This window comes from Talpa occidentalis, unplaced genomic scaffold (genome assembly GCF_014898055.3).
Source record: "Talpa occidentalis isolate TD23 unplaced genomic scaffold, MPIMG_talOcc4v2.1 talOcc4.16, whole genome shotgun sequence".
NCBI lineage: Eukaryota > Metazoa > Chordata > Mammalia > Eulipotyphla > Talpidae > Talpa > Talpa occidentalis.
This window is the reverse complement of record NW_023601653.1, coordinates 78,937,621-78,953,729: the sequence shown is the minus strand read 5'-3', so window position 1 is coordinate 78,953,729 and position 16,109 is coordinate 78,937,621. Positions and strand designations below refer to the sequence as shown.

General features: G+C 48.7%; 1 pseudogene; it reads right to left on the bottom strand.

Moving 5' to 3' along the window:
- Positions 1-3,017: 3,017 nt before the first annotated feature.
- On the bottom strand, positions 3,018-3,439 carry LOC119248411 (FAU ubiquitin-like and ribosomal protein S30; annotated as a pseudogene).
- Positions 3,440-16,109: the final 12,670 nt, after the last annotated feature.

The following is a 16,109-nucleotide window of genomic DNA, read 5'->3' as shown; positions in this document are numbered from 1 at the left end:
AATTGCTGGATCATATGGAAGCTCTATCTTTAGTAGGTCCAGAAATCTCCACACAGCTCTCCATAGTGGTTGGACCAGTTTGCACTCCCACCAGCAGTGCAGGAGAGTTCCTTTTTCTCCACATCCTTGCCAACCGTTTGTTGTTGCTAGTTTCTTTAATATGTGCCATTCTCACTGGTGTAAGATGGTATCTCATGGTAGTTTTACTTTGCATTTCCCTGATTACAAGCGATGCTGAACATTTTTTCATATGCCTGTTGGCCATTTGCATTTCCTCTTTGGAGAAGTGTCTTTTTAGCTCTTCTGCCCACTTTTTTGACTGGATTATATTTTTTTACATTTTAAAAGGACTGGTTTACTAGCAAAAAGATAAGGGAAAAGAGAGATACCTGCATAGTCACAGGCAGGCAGGGAAGAAAGCTGCCTACTTTGGCTTTAGTTTGCCCTTCTTGGGCCTCCCCGGTGTCTCAAGGGGTTAATTCTCAGCACTAAGAAGCTATCAGCCGCCACTGCAGCACAAGTTTGATCCCCCACCAGGGAGTTATCCACATGGTGCAGCAGACCTCTCCTGTATCGCCCACTGCTCCCCTCAGCAGTGTATTTCAGTGAATCCACCTGTTCTGCTCCCCACTCTGGCTCTGGTGAATCCTCGCACACCCTTCCCCCCCCAACTCTGGCCTACACCCCAGCTTTTATATGTATAAATAAATAAAATAAATCTTAAAAAAATAATTTGCTCTTATTTTTCCCCAGTTGCTTAACTTGGAAAGTTAGGTTTTTATTTAAAGGCTTTCTTTTTTTTTTTTTTTAGATTATTTATTTATTTTTTATAAATTTACAGTCATCTGCGTGAGAGAATTCACCAGAGCCAGAGCTGGGAGCAGCAGGCAGAAGGACCGAAGGACAGAGCAAGGAGTGGTTTGCGCGCCATGTGGGACCCTCCTCTGGTGGCCGGGGAGCAGCCGGGGATCGAACCGGTGTTGCAGAGGCTGTGGGCAGCTTCGCAACCCATTGCTCAACGGCTGTGCCACTGGGGAGGCCCCTTTCTTTTTTTTTTTTTATAAATAAGTATTTAATGCTATAAATTTTCTCATCTGCGTTGCTTTATCTGTGTCACAAGTGTTTAATTAATTTCAAAATATTGCCAATATTACCTTGTGATTTCTTTTTTCCTTGGGTTATTTGGAAGTATGTGGTTTAATTCCCAAATATTTGGAGACTTTTCAGATATTGTTATTGACATCTCGCATAAGCTTCTTATGGTCAGACAACATAGATTGTATGATTTTATTTTTCTAAATTTGTTTAGATTTGTTTTTGTGATACAGAATATGGTCTCTCTTGGTGGATGCTCATTGTGAACTTGAGAAACATACATCTTCTTCTATTGTTGGATAAAATTATATATATATCAGTTGTTATTGATACATATTATTCTTATTCTTATGGTAAAGACCCAAACCCTAAAGTGGCTGACTAGACTCTGAATAGTGGTCTCCCTCCCTGTAGACCATTTCTTCCTTTTGATATGGCTACACTGACTTTTTTTCTGTTTCTGGAAAATGGTGCCCTCCTGCGACCCGAGACCTTTCTACACGAACTCCCTCTATCATCCCATATCTAAACCGTTCAGTTTGCATGTACATCTTCACTGTGTGATTATCAGCCTGCTCTCTTGCTCTTCAACTGGATTGTAAGTTCCGGGGACCATGTCTGTTTTGTACACCGGTGTGTTCCGAGGCCTGCCCTTATGTTGCTCAGTGAACATTTGTTGACTCTACGGAGAGTCAATGGACAGTAGATAAAAAGAAGAGGCAGGAGATGAAGTGGGAAAGGTTGATGAGAACCAGGCAGAGGGGGACCTTGCAAGCCTCGAAGAGTTTGCACTTCCCTGCTTCTCAACTCTGCTTTGTGCCATAGCTGCTGAGAGACGTGTTTTGAACGCAGGTGCCCGTGTAACACCCCCACCTGCAGGGTAATACTCTTTGGGATTGAAGTCTGGGCCTCCCTGGGGATGCACCGAAGACGGAGGGCTCCTGTTTCAGGGGCTGCAAGGACACACAAAGTGATCAGAATTGCATTTTGGCAAGACTGTTCCAGCTGGATGTTTTGGAAAGTTGCAAAAGGAGAAGACGGCAGATGATTGTGCTCCTCTAGTCGGGTGAGAATGAAGGCCTGAACTGAGGGAGAATCAGTGGAAATCGTTCCCTCTGGTTGGATGTCTGTCTCTGCAGGAAACGGGCACATAGGTGGATCTGTAAAATGGTGCTTGTTCCTTCAGGACACTCTCCCCAGCTCTCAGGACAGGCTCTCCCCACAAGGGGGTGCTTAGCAGAGAAGGAACGCCAGGCTGGCATGATCTGAGCAGTCAGTTGGCAGGCTGGCATCAGGGCCCTCACCTTGGCAAGGACCTTTGCTCCTTGCCCTGCAGGCCCTGCCTCTGTTGCCACGGCTGCCTCTTAGTTTGGGGATAAACAGAGCTCTTCCTCCTCCGCGTGTTCAGTTTACAGAAGATCTCCGCAGGGACTGGCTAGAATTTCAAGTGACCGGGTGCCCCCTCTTCACCTGGGGAGACACAGAATGATGAGTCACTGAATTTAGACCCCTTCTTGCCTACTCACTGTGGCTGGTCTTGTTTCTCCTTCTTACCTCACTCAAGCCCTCCTGGAACTGGAGTGGGTAGAGAGAAGGGCTGGGACTCACAGTGGACTGTGGGTATAGGGGGGTAGAGGGAGGAAACTTCCTGTCCTGAAATACCTCTTTTGGACTGTTTCCGGCCTTGGAGAGTTCTTCCTGAGCCCCAACGCCAGTCGCTGGAATCAATGACAATAATCACAGCTTTTTCCTCTGTTGATTTCCAGAGCCTTGGAGTGCACGCTGAGGGAACAGAGAAGCCAGGATAAAATGAATGTGGGGAGAGGATGCAGGGATCAGAGTGCAGAAGTGTTCCGTGGGGTGGCAATGACTCATAGGCCCATTCATTCATTCACTCCATGAATCAAACAAGTTCTTTTTTGACTGGATGGAATGGCTTTATTAGAGAAGCCAAGGTTACAAAAACTTAAGAGTTGGCATTGGGGCCCTTCTTCTTGCCAAAGGTGGGCACGACATTGACAAAGCACTGATTGTGTTGCATCCGCCGCTTGGCCCGCCCCGTCTTCTTCTTCTTCTCCTGTTTGGCCACCTTGGGAGTCTGACCTCCAGAGTGGTCAGGGCCTCTACCCTGCACTGGCCTAAGGTTGCCTCAAGGGGCGTGCCTGCCAGGAGCACGACTTGGTCTTCCAGGGCGATGCCCTCCAGCGAGGCTACCTGAGCCTTGATCTGGGGGACCGTCTCCCGGCCGGTCACCTCGAGGGTGTGGAGGTCCTGGGCGCGGACAAAGAGCCGCATGTCGGCGACTGAGCGCGGTCACAGCTGCCGCTGCCGTGAAGATGGAGTCAGGAAAGGAATCAAAGAAGTTCTTTGTGCTGGGTGCATAGGGGGAACATGTGTAAGATGTGACCTTGCCTTTGAGGGAGGTGGCTTGGTGCTGGTGTGGGGACCCCGGACAGTTACTGCTCTGACTAACTTACCTCGCGTTCCTCATCTGAAAATAAGGATAATAATACAGAACTCCCAAGGTTGGTGTGAGGCGCGTATGAAACAACGATGGAGCCTACCTGGTTGGCAGATCCTCAATGCCTGTGGACCATGTTTACAATCAGGAAGGGGAGCTCAGGCAATTTTTACCCATCCCAGGGGTGTAACAAAGGCTTGTTCTTGGGGTCTCTGGAAGTGGCTGCTTCCAGCGGCCTTGGAGACCAGAGTAGGCTGCATGCCTAGCGTGTGATTTTCATTCAGTAAATGTTTGCAGAATGAATGGTGAGCACTGGAGCCAGGGCTTGCGGGGAGGGTAAGATTTCAGCAGGTGCAGGTGACAGGGAGGAGCTATGTGCAGGAAGGCACAGACCTGGGCTGGGCAGTGAGGCAGCCGGTGCCAGGAGGGGAGGGCTCCAAAGAGTTTGACCTTTAAGCTAAAGGAATGGGAAGCTCTGAGTGACGGGATCAAATTGGTGTTTATAGAGGATCAGTCTGGCTCCACACTGGGAGAGGACATTTTGCACCAAAGAGTGGGGGAGGTGGAGGGACATGGGGACAGAGAGTTGGGACAGAGAGAGAGAGAGTGTGTATGTGTCTAAGAGCCTGGGGCTGGCAGTGATGTCACCTCTCCTAGCAGGGGGGGCCCCTCTCACCTGCCTGCAAGGAGGAGGGAACATTACAGGGAAGTGGAGAATTTCTCAGGAACGCTGAGATCAGAGGAACACTGCCTCCTTTCTCCCCCTCTCTCCAGGGGACCCAGGACCCAGGTCTGACTCATGGTGGGGGGAAGGGGAGGGCGAGGGAGGCAGCGCTGGTACCTGGACATGGGTCCCTTGACTTTCTGGGTCCTTCTCCTGTCCTCCCAGAGAGAAGGGAGTCAGCTATGGTTTTTAAAGAAGGAGTTAAAGATGGCACAGAGAGTGAGAGCTGTTAGGCCCCAGGGAGAACGGTGCATCAACCCAGAGCTCAGGAACTGAGGGCTTGTGGAATGACAGTGAGGTCCAGCCTGGGACCTAACTTCCCCCAGGGAAAGTTTTGGCCTGGGGCTGGCTGGTAGGCCTCTGAGACACTTACCTTCCACTAGATCCCGATCCATCTCTCCTTCTCTTTGCTCCAATCTCATTTCCGGATGGATCACACACCCAGTGGTGACTCACTTATTGTCGGGGCCCACTACCCCCGACAGCCCTGACGCAGCCTCCAGAGATAGCTCTCCTGGCTCCAGTGGTGGAAGATAAGGTTTATGGCTCCTTCTGGTGAGGTGGTCAGTCTGCCTGCGTGCGCATACCTCAGATGCATTCCTCCCAGCCCCGGCCCTGCTTGCTCAGTCTAACACCCCCCCCACACACACATCGCAGACTTCTGAGAGTGCCATTTCCAAAAACTGGCTCAGCTCCTCCTCCACTCCCACGAGGTCATCTCCTCACCATGCTGGCCTGGCCTGTGGCTCCCAAGCTCATCTGTGCGTGGTTTCTGTGCAAGCCTGATGGGATCTGGGTCTGGGTCAGAGAGAGAAGAGACCCTCTCTCTAGGCACTCATTTCTACTCCTGGACTCGTCAGTCCTTCCTTTAGTCTATCCCTTGTGCTCCCTTTCAGTGCTTTGGAAAGGAGAGCCTTGCCTGGGGCTGGGTGGATGGAGGAAAGACAGGAGGAAGGGTGAGCTCACGGAGGAGAGCTTGTCATTTCTGCCATCAGAGTAGAGGCCCACCCAGGGCAAAGAAATTCTCTTACCACCATTATCGTCATACAATTTATTTTATTTTATTAAAGATGTATTTTTTTTTTTAATACAAGAACTAGCGTACAGGTCAGAGGCGCGGGAGAGTGAGAGGATTCACCAGAGACAGAGTGGGGAGCAGAACAGGCAGACGGACCGAAATACACTGCTGAGGGGAGCAGCGGGCGAGACAGGAGAGGCCTGCCGCGCCATGTGGGTATCTCTCTGGCTGGTCGGGGATCGAACCCACGCTGCAGTGGCTGCAGACAGCTTCACAGTGCTGCGCTCAACCTGCTGCGCCACTGGGGAGGCCCACAATTTATTTTTTATATGAGAGATGTTAAGAGATCAAATCAAGTATGATTTCAAGTTTAAGGCTTTCGCCACTACATTCAATCACTTTGGGATATTTGAAGTTCTCAAAGCCAAATTAATTTAAAGATCATTAATAATAAAACATAACTTGAGGAAGTTTTAAAAATAAATCACGTTGCTCTTTCTTTGTAGGTGAGGCTCATAGAAAGAAGTAACTTGTCCAATGGCACACAGCCATTTGGAGACTAGAATATTTATCTGAGTTTTTGATTTATGTTTTCTTGCTACTCCACATTACTCCCAATGCTATTTTAGACAATTCTCAAAAGGAAAATGATTTCATTTTCATGACAATTCCCAGAGCAATTTGGGTGCGGTAGGGTAGTAGGAATTTGCAGAACTGAGAAGGCTGGCAGGTGTGTCTGCTCACAGATGCGTGGAAGGTGGAGAGCTGTCCTGGGATTCCTGAGCCTCCCCCCACAGCAGCTTTTATCAGAGGTGCTGGCTCCTCAGAGCTTTCCTCCCAGCCTGGAACAGCTGCGGTCCTTTCTCCTGCATCTCTCAGTTTAGAGATCTCTGGCTAGAGCCAGAGGACGGGGAGACCTAACTTTGGGTTTCAGAGCTAGCAGAGTTGGGTCAGATTCTGATCATGGCCTTTAAGTGCTGTGAGACCTTAGGAAATATGTTAGAAGTTTCTAAGCTTCCGTATCCTGTAATGTGGCTATTTGTACTTTTCTCATAGAGGTAATTGTGAGGATTAAATGAGGCTATAAAAGTCTATGGTTTGGGGAGTGCCTGGCATATGGTACGCTCTTGGGCAAGGAAAGGGAGAGGGAGGTGTGAGGCAGGGAGGGGAGACATGGCGTTGGAGACAGGCAGGCTCCAGTTCTGCCTCTCCCATTTATTTGTTCTCTAGCATATAAGCTCTTCTTAACCTTGAGGCTCAGTTTCCTCAGCTCCTAAATAGAGATGGTGCTTATTTCATAGCTTCTGTAAGAATTAAAGCTGTTGTTACCCCCTTAAAGGAACTCCTAGCTACTGGATTGCCTGAGCCCGGATCCAATTCCGGATATCTAATCACAGATTCTAAGGAGGAAGATGGGGGAGAAGCCTGGGAGGTCTTGCTGATGTTGCTCGGGATGGAGCCAGACTGAAGGGGCAGAGAAAGAGGGGGAGGGTCCCTGTTTCCAAAAACTGCATAGGTGGAGAGACTTTCTGCAGGCACTGGACGCCGCTGGAACAGGTCATTACAGGGAGGGCGGACCTGGGTGTGGAGGGTGAGAGGGAACCAGAGGGACTAGGAGAGGCTGGATCCTGCTTAGTCAGAAGTTCTGGGAGGGAAATGATCTTCTCCCCAGGGAAGACTTTTTCTCCTCTGTCTCCCATGTTCTGGACGCTGCTGCTGTTGCTCAAGCTTCTCTAAGATGATCCCCTGGGAGACCTGGGGAAATGAGAAAGGAGGGAAGGTGAGAGGGAGCAGGGCACAGCCTGAGGGGTGGATACCCGTGGCCTGGAAGTCTGTTGGGGGCACAGAAACACACACTGAATCGGGTTGCCACGGGGCTGGCCTAACACTTCCCAGGGTTAAACTGCCCCCACTGTCCCAAGCCCAGCCCATTCCTGCCTTCCAAGTCAGCAGACGTCACGGTGTCCACGTCCTCCACCGTCACCACCTCCACCAGCACCAGCACCACCACACCCTCAGCACAGCCATCTTCCTTGGGAGGAGAAAGATCCTGGTTTAAGATGTGGGGGAGGTGGTGGTGCAAGGGGTTGAGGTGCAACCTATGAAGTTATCCGCAGCCTCTGCAGCACAGGTTTGATCCCCGGCCAGGGAGCTACCCACATGGCGCAGCAGACCTCTCCTGTCTCGCCCGCTGCTCCCCTCAGCAGTGTATTTCAGTCAGTCTGCCTGTTCTGTTCCCCGCTCTGTCTCTGGTGAATCCTCTCACCCCCCACACCTCTGGCCTGTACCCCAGTTCTTGCATGCATGCATAAATAAATCTTTAAAAAAAAGAAGTTGGGGAGGGAAGGGAATGAGGTGTCAATAGGCAGGGCTCAGTTTGCATGGCTTGGGTCCTAAGAATTGCATTTGCCAGCTTCCGTTTTGCATGATGGCGGGCTTTTGCATGGTGTTCCTTAATTACTGTGCTATGAAAGCATCCATATAGCCTCAGTTGTCACCACCTTCTAGTCACCTTCAGCTCTTCTGAGCCAGTGCTCTCACCCCCCTGTGGACTGGGCAGAAGTGCCTCTGAACCCCTTCTCCCTCCCTGCCAACCATCCCACCACACCAGGCGCTTCCTACAGGCAGTGAGCAGAAGCCTCTTTTCTAGTCTAGTTACCTGTCCTGTTGCTTTTTTCCCGACGGTCTAACCTACATGTCTTGGCACACTTTCCCTTCCTGCTCTCCCTGAGTCACCCTCCTGCCCTCACACCTTGGTGGCTCCTGCAACTTACAGGACAAACTCTGTCTGGCCTTGAAGCCTCAGCCACTCCCGCCTCACCGCCTGCCCTTTCTGCCATTTTCCACAGAAATGTGTTCCTGTCCGGTGACTCATAGCATTTCCAAATCATTCTATCTTTATTTACTTTCTGGAGGGTAACTCGATCAAATCCAAATCCACTTCACACAGTTATTCCTTCCTCGGAAGTCTCATAATATATGTCTGAATCACTCATCTGAAGTATTTACACAGGGGCTCAGTATCTTTATATTCCTGCCCTTCTCTTTGCTTCCATGTCTTCTTTGTGTACATTTGAGTTAGCGTGGGTAGCATTTTTCTGTTTTAAAGATTTATTTCATTTATTTATGCATACAAGAACAGGGGTACAGGCCAGAGGTGTGGTGGGTGAGAGGATTCGCCAGAGACAGAGTGGGGAGCAGAACAGTGGAGCTACTGAAATACACTGCTGAGGGGAGCAGAGGGTGAAACAGGAGAGGTCTGCTGTGCCATGTGGGGAGCTCCCTGGGCGGGGATCGAACTCGTGCTGCAGTGGCTGCCAATAGCTTCATAGAGCTGACACTTAACCCCTTGCACTGCCCAGGAGAGGACCCCTCCTTTTTTTTTTAACCTGTCCACCTTCTCTTCCTTTTTTTGGTGAATCAACAACTTAGGTGAGGTTGACCACCCCTCCTGGGGGGCCAGACACATGATTGGGTATATTCAAAATGACAGATTCACAGTCCCCTGGCCACAGGCTTTGTACCCACACAGACCTAAATCAACCCAGTGAGAATCAGCCATGGGACTTTTAGCTGGAAGGATCGGGCAAGAGGCACGCTCTTGATGGCCGTGTTTGTGAGCGCGTGGAGACAGACACCTGAGGAGGAAGCTAACACAGGAAAACAGTCAAGAGAAGCAGAGAAAGACGGGACTCTCATGCCATCACTGAGCCTCATGTGACTGCTAAAGCCAAATTCACAGCTGAATTCACTGCCCAGCCGTGTGAGCAAATAAATGCTCTCTTATGTTGAAGCCATTCTGAGTTGGGTCTGACCTTGCAATCAAGAGTCCCAGGGACAATGTGCATTTGGGTTTGGCTTTGGATGTGCAGTGCATGCCTGCTGTGCGTGGAAGGGCGGTGTGTTCGTAACTAGGGTGAGTAGGCGAGGTAAGGGGTGGTATATGTGTGTGTGTGGTGGTGGGGGGGGATGGAGGGAGAGAGAGGGAGAGGTGGGGGACGTGACCCACCAGCTGTGAGGGCACTTGTGGGTGCAGAGGGCAAGTGGCATGTGAGAGGGGCTGTTGTTCTATCAGAGCACCTGACTCCTGTGTGTCCCGGGGCCAGGGCTGAGCTTTGTATTTTTATGTGTCTGAACTCAGCAGGAGCTCAGAAAATACCTACTCATTCTCATTAGCTTCTGCCCTTTGGAGAAAATCGCATTCTTTTCAGAATGAAGACACATTCCTGGAATCCTCGAGTGATGTAAAACCATAAAACTTTGTTAATACTGCTGGTGGAGTCCGAGGACCCAGGGGCTGTGTGGGCTGTTAGCTGGTATCAGAAGAGGAAGCTGAGATGGCTTCAAGGATCATGCAGTCATATTTCAGTCACATCAGCACGTTTGCTTCCACCCACTCCAGCAAGTGGGGACATAGGTGGGCAGGGCTGGCCTTGGGGCGGCACCCTTTTGAGGAAACCCCCTCAGCCCTGCCTGTTCATGGAGGTGACTGAGTTTATGGTGGGTGATTAAACTCAGGATGGGCCTGGATCCTGGGTGTTTATGACTTCCAGCTCTGAGAGGTGCCCTTGAACCCTGAGACTTCTCTCCCAGATGAGCTGGGGCCCAGTTTGTACCCCATTCCTTATTATTCTTCTTTCGCTTCTTTCGCTTCACCAGAGTAGACTGGTCGTCCCAAGGCAGAGCTTCCCAGCTAGTATGCCTGGTCACCTGGGTGGTGTCGAGAGTGGGCTGTGTGGTGTGCTTGGGTCACCAGCTCTGCAATTGTCTGACTGAGGCTAGGGGCGGCCATACCAGGGGGCCTGGCTGTATCTGTCCTTTCATGTACCCCGACCTGCCCATCCCAACCATCATTCCCCCTAGGCCGTGACAATGACTATGGGAAGACTGAGGAAGGCTCCGTGGTGGCCATATCCGAGGTAGAATAAATATGGAAACCAAGAGGACCATGCCAGCCCCTCAGGGCAGGGTGACTTCCTCTTCTGTACCCCTTTGGGTATGAGCAAAAGGCACCCTGGCCTTCACTGGGGGCTGGGCTCTGTGTTGGAGTGGGCTCTAGGCTGGGACTCCCACAGGTTCAGGCATTCAAAGGTTCTTATTCCAACCCCATGTCATGGACTTTTAAGGGGGCCCCTGGAGGAATGTTTTTCAGATCACAAAGGACTCAGAGCCCTAGATTTCTCTGGGCACTGGACTGGGTAGGGGGGGGTTGAAAAGTGGAGATGCAGCACTATGAAGCTGTCGCCGGTCACTGCAGCACAAGTTTGATCCCCGGCCAGGGAGGTGACCCACATGGCACAACAGACCTCTCCTGTCTCCCCCGCTGCTCCCCTCAGCGGTGGATTTCAGTAGACTCTTCGGTTCTGCTTCCCACTCTGTCTCTGGTGAATCCTTTCACCCCCCACACACCTCTGGCTTACACCCCAGTTCTTGTATGCATAAAAAAATAAAATAAATCTTTGGGAAAAAAAGAAAAGCAGAGACTCAGAAGTCTTCATCCCAGACGAAACTGACTTGAGGCAACATGGAGGCGAGGAAGCAGCCTCAGCATCCTGCCCACCCGTGAGTCCTCAGGACCTCCTGGAGGGACCCTGGGACCCGAAGCTGACCCTGCTGTTTCCATTAGAATGTTCCTGTGCTCCGTTCCTTTTCGCAGGCCCTGGTCCTGCTCGTCCCAGTTGCTCTATCTGGTAAAAACAGCAATTATGGCCCCTACTGCACAGGGTTCTTGCGAAGACTGAATGAGTTAATATTTGTAAGGCATTTTTGGCACTATGTAAGTGTTGTCATTACAGAATTAGAAAACATGGCATTATTATTCTGTCTTCCTCCATAGATAATTTTCCGGGCCTAGGGGAAAATGCTCCCACTGCTCTGGATTCTTCTTGGGCTGGATGAGTAATCAAAATCATTTCAGATGGGTTGCAAAGGGAAAATCAATTTAATAGCATACGTAATGGAGGATTTTTACATGGTCACAAATTTTAAAGTAAAATGGAACAAATTAGGGCTAGCCCAGGGTCCTGTGCTAAGGGGGACAGGGTGTCAAGGAGAGAGGAGGGGAGATGTCACATCACAAGGGGGTGACTTCATGTCACGAGCCCTTGCCTCTGGATGTCGGCCCTGCCTTAAGATAGGTCTCGCTGATTAAAAACTTGTTTCCGGAGATAGCCCTAAATCTAGGTAAACTGCATTTTTAAAGTGATGGTAATAGTTTCTCCCTCCGTCTACAGCACCTCCCTCAATTAACCTCAGTTCCCCATACCTGGGAGACACTTACTAGAAAAGGTCTACTCAAAAGCTACCTGACCTTTTGAGAAGACAGAGGCTACACAGTGAAAGCTCTTAGGGACCCGGCTCAGCGCCCTCCCAGCATGCACCCGGGACACGGCAAGTCCCCCGTACACCACGCTGGTGACTAAAGACACTTACTGGTCACTTTTCAACAGCGACCGAAGGAAGGAGAGCCTACCTGCACCTAACAGGTGTGAAAGGAAACAAATAACTATTTCCCCAAACTCTCTTTCGCTAGTCCCTGCTAAGCAAATGAGTGGAGGGATGAACGAATGGGCGAACAAAACCAGGAAGTAATAAACACCTGGGGTTCCTGCCCCACTCCCCTCCTTCAGCCTGGGGTGCTGGCAGGAAATTCAGATCAATAGCTCCCCTCACCGAGCAGCTCAGGCCTCAGAACTTCTCTGGGCTGAGAGTGGGGCTGGGCAGGGGACTGCAGCTGGGCCCTGGTCCTTTCTCCCTCCTGCACCAGGCGACCTGAACACCGCCTTGGGACATTTCCTTCTGTCTGCAGTGTCGCTGAGGGGAGGCCTCCACTCTTTCCCAGGCTCCTCCAGGGAGCCTCCCCCCATCCCCACAGCCTTCCCCAGTGAGTCCCTACCCTGCACTTCCCTCACTAAGGTCGCCCAAATGCTGTCCTCACCTTGAGTGGGACCCTGTCTCGGGGAGAGGTGGGGTGTCCGGCTCAGGAGCAGCCAAGCTGTTTTGCTCCCTGCAGGGCAGCCAGCAGCCTGCAGGGCTCTGCCTTCACTCTGGCCTGCGCTTTGGGGTGAGGAGAGTGTGCTTCCAGGTCTTGGTGGTGGACGGAGCCTGAGTCTGGTGCTCAACCCTGCCTGTACAGGGGACACTTTCAAAAAGCACAACCCAGGGCCTCCCCGGTGGCACAGCGGTTAAGCGCTGGGTTGAGAAGCTGCCTGAAACCTCTGCGGCGCCAGTTCGATCCCCGGCTGCTCCCCGCCAGTTCGATCCCCGGCTGCTCCCCGGCCACCAGAGGAGGATCCCACGTGGCGCACAGACCTCTCCTGCCGCCCGCTGCTCCCCTCAGCAGTGTATTTTGTCACTCTGCCTGCTCTGCTCCCTGCTCTGGCTCTGGTGAATCCTCTCACCCTCCCGCGCTTCTGACTGTACCCAGTGCTTGTATAAATAAATAAATAAATAAATAAATAAATAAATAAATCTTTAAAAAAAAAAAAAAAGAGCACAACCCAGATGCTTTTTGATGCTGTGAGTGTGTGTGTCGGGAATCACTTTGCCTTTACCCTTCAGTTCTTGGCTGACACACCCCAGTCATAAAGACAGATTCATGGTAGAAAAACAAAAGTTTAATAAAATAAGCAGTACACACGGGAGAGACCTGGTTTTCCCGCCATCACATTAAATACCATCTTCAGTTAAAGACAAAAGAGGAATGTTGGGACTTGAGGTCTGAGCTAGGAGGGAAGAAAGGCAAATCACAGGAAGATGGGAAACGCAAATATTTGGTAAGGAGATGTTTGTTAACTGGGCAGAAACTATGGGACACGGAGGAATTTAAACCTAGCAGTGCTAGGCGCCCCCAGTCTAGCACATTCTGCTCACAGTCTGCAGACCTCACTGGCAGCCCAGTCTTTCTTCCTGAGCAGGGAGGGACACCCCGCTAAGTGGAGACATTCCCTTACACATGCAGCAAATATTCCTTGCAAAAAAGGTAACTTCCCAGTTTTCAGGGCTTTTATTTTATTTATTATTTTATTGAGGAAATACTGGTTTACAACACTGTACATGATTCAGATGTGTGTCGCCACACCCACCACCAAAGCACCCCTAGGTCTTTACCATAGACCATCAGGCTCCCTCCCTACTTTGTTCCTCAACCTCTTCCCTTCCCCTCCAGTATTTCTAGGATTTGTTTTGTCTGTTCCTGTGTTTCTTTACATTTCACATGATTATAATTATTCCAAAATTTTTTTAATAACAGAATTTTTATACTCCTTTCATTTTTTTTGAAGATTTATTTATTTATGCATACAAGAACTGGGGTACAGGCCAGAGGTGGGGAGGTGAGAGGATTCCCCAGAGACACCTGAGAGAATGGCCCACATCAAAAAATAAAAACAGAAACAGAAACAACAAATCCTGGTGACGATGTGGAGAAAAAAGAGCCCTCGTACACTGTTGGTAGGAATGTAGATTGGTCCAATGACTGTGGAAAACAATAGGGAGGTTCCTTAAAATGTATAGATCTGCCATATGATCCAGGAATTCCACTCCTTAGTATTTATCCAGAGAACGCAAGAACATCTGTTGTTGGACACTTAGATTGTTCCCAATAACTTGATAATTGTAAACAGTGCTGCAGTGAACATAGTTGTTCACATAGCCCTTCAAATGAGTGTTTTTGCAGTCTCCAAAATGCAGACAGAGTGGGGAACAGAACAGGCGGATTGGCTGAAGTACACTGTTGAGGGGAGCAGCGGGCGAGACAGAAGAGATCTGCTGCGCCATGTGGGTTGCTATAGTTGTTCATATACCCTTTTAAGCTGCATTTTGGAGACTGCAAAAACACTCATTTGAAGGGCTATGTGAACAACTATGTTCACTGCAGCACTGTTTACAATTATCAGGTTATGGGAACAATCTAAGTGTCCAACAACAGATGTTCTTGCATTCTCTGGATAAATACTAAGGAGTGGAATTCCTGGATCAAATGGCAGATCTATACATTTTCAGGAACCTCCGTATTGTTTTCCTCAGTCATTGGACCAATCTACATTCCTACCAACAGTGTATGAGGGATCTTTTTTCTCCACACCGTCACCAGCATTTGTTGTTTCTGTTTTTATTTTTTGACGTGGGCCATTTTCTCAGGTATGAGATAGCATCTTGTTGTGGTTTTGATTTACATTTCCCTGGTGATAAGTAATATCAAACATTTTTTCATGTGCTGTTGGCCATTTGTATATCTTCTTTGAAGAAGTGTCTGTTTAGCTCTTCTGCCATATTTTGATTGGGTTCTTTGTTTTCTTACTGTTGATTTGTATGCATTCTTTGTAGATCTTGGATTTTAGCCCTTTGTTGGATATATGATATATAAATGCACCATATATCAATACGTCATATAAATAGTTCATTCCCATTCAGTATGATGTGTTTTCATTTTAACGATAGTTTCTTTCACTGTGCAGAAGCTTTTAGTTTGATCTGGTTCAATTTGTTTATTTTTGCTTTTATTTGCCTTACCTCAAAGACATCACTGAAGCCAATGTTGTGGAGTGATTTTCTGTATATTCTTCTATGCATTTCATGGTTTCTGGTCATGACATATAAAGTTAATACATTTTAAGTTAATTTTTGTGTACAGTGTGAGAGAGTGTTCTACTTTGACTTTTTTTTTTGGCATGTAGTTATTCAGTTTTCCCAACATTACTTGTTGAAGAGAATTTCTTCTTTAGAGTATACTCTTGGCTTTTTTGTTATAGATGAACTATCCATATAAGTTTATTGCTGGACTTTCAATTCTGTTTCATTCGCCTCTGTGTGTACTTTTGTTCCAATACCATACTGTTTTCTTATTATAGGCTTGTGGTATATTTGGAGTCAGACACCTCCATTCTTTTTTGTCAATATTGCTTTGGCTATCCAAGGTCTTTTGTGGTACCATATAAATTCCAGAAATATTTGCTCTTTTAGGGGAGAAGAATTATACTGAAACTTTGATAGGGATTGCATTGAACCTATATATTGCTTTGAGTAAGATGGCCGTTTGCATCACACAGAGAATTAACATAGTTAATTCTTCCAATTCATGAGCAAGAAATACTTTTCCATTTCTTTGTGTCTTCTTTTAGAATTTCTTCTTTGTCTGCTGTCACTTAAAAATAACCAGCTCAGGGCTTCCCCTGTTGGAGCACGGTTGAGCGTTGGGCTGCAAAGCTGCCCTCGGCCTCTGTAGTGCTGGTTCTATTTTCAGCCACCGGCGAGGGTTCAACGTGGCGAGCAGACCTCTCCTGCCGCGCCCGCTGCTCCCCTCAGCAGTGTATATTTCGTCAGTCTGCGTGTCCTGTTCCCCACTCTGGCTCTGGTGAATCCTCTCACCCTCCCGCACTTCTGACTGTACCCAGAAGCTTGTATACATTTATACTGCTTGTAGAAATAAAATAAATAAATCTTAAAAATAAAATAACCAGCTCAAAATAACTCTTATGCCAAAGAGGCATATTTTGGGGTGGTAAACTCTCTTTTCTTCAATGTGCTTGCTCCAGACAGCAAACCAAGGGGAAGGAGTCCAAGACGGATCCCTGCCACTTGACTTGATTGCCCAGCTCATGGATGTCTCTTCCAGTTTGGTATCAGTGGAGATGAGGTTGTGGGCTATGAATTGGGAGTGAACAGCCTCATTCCAGCTGTTGGGCTTATATACTTTTCTCCATAGCAAAACTTATCTTGCCACCATTCTGCCCACACTTGTTCTAATTACTTTTAACCATGTCTTTGTCAAAATCAAAATTCCAATTCAGAGAATATTCATGGATGTCTAT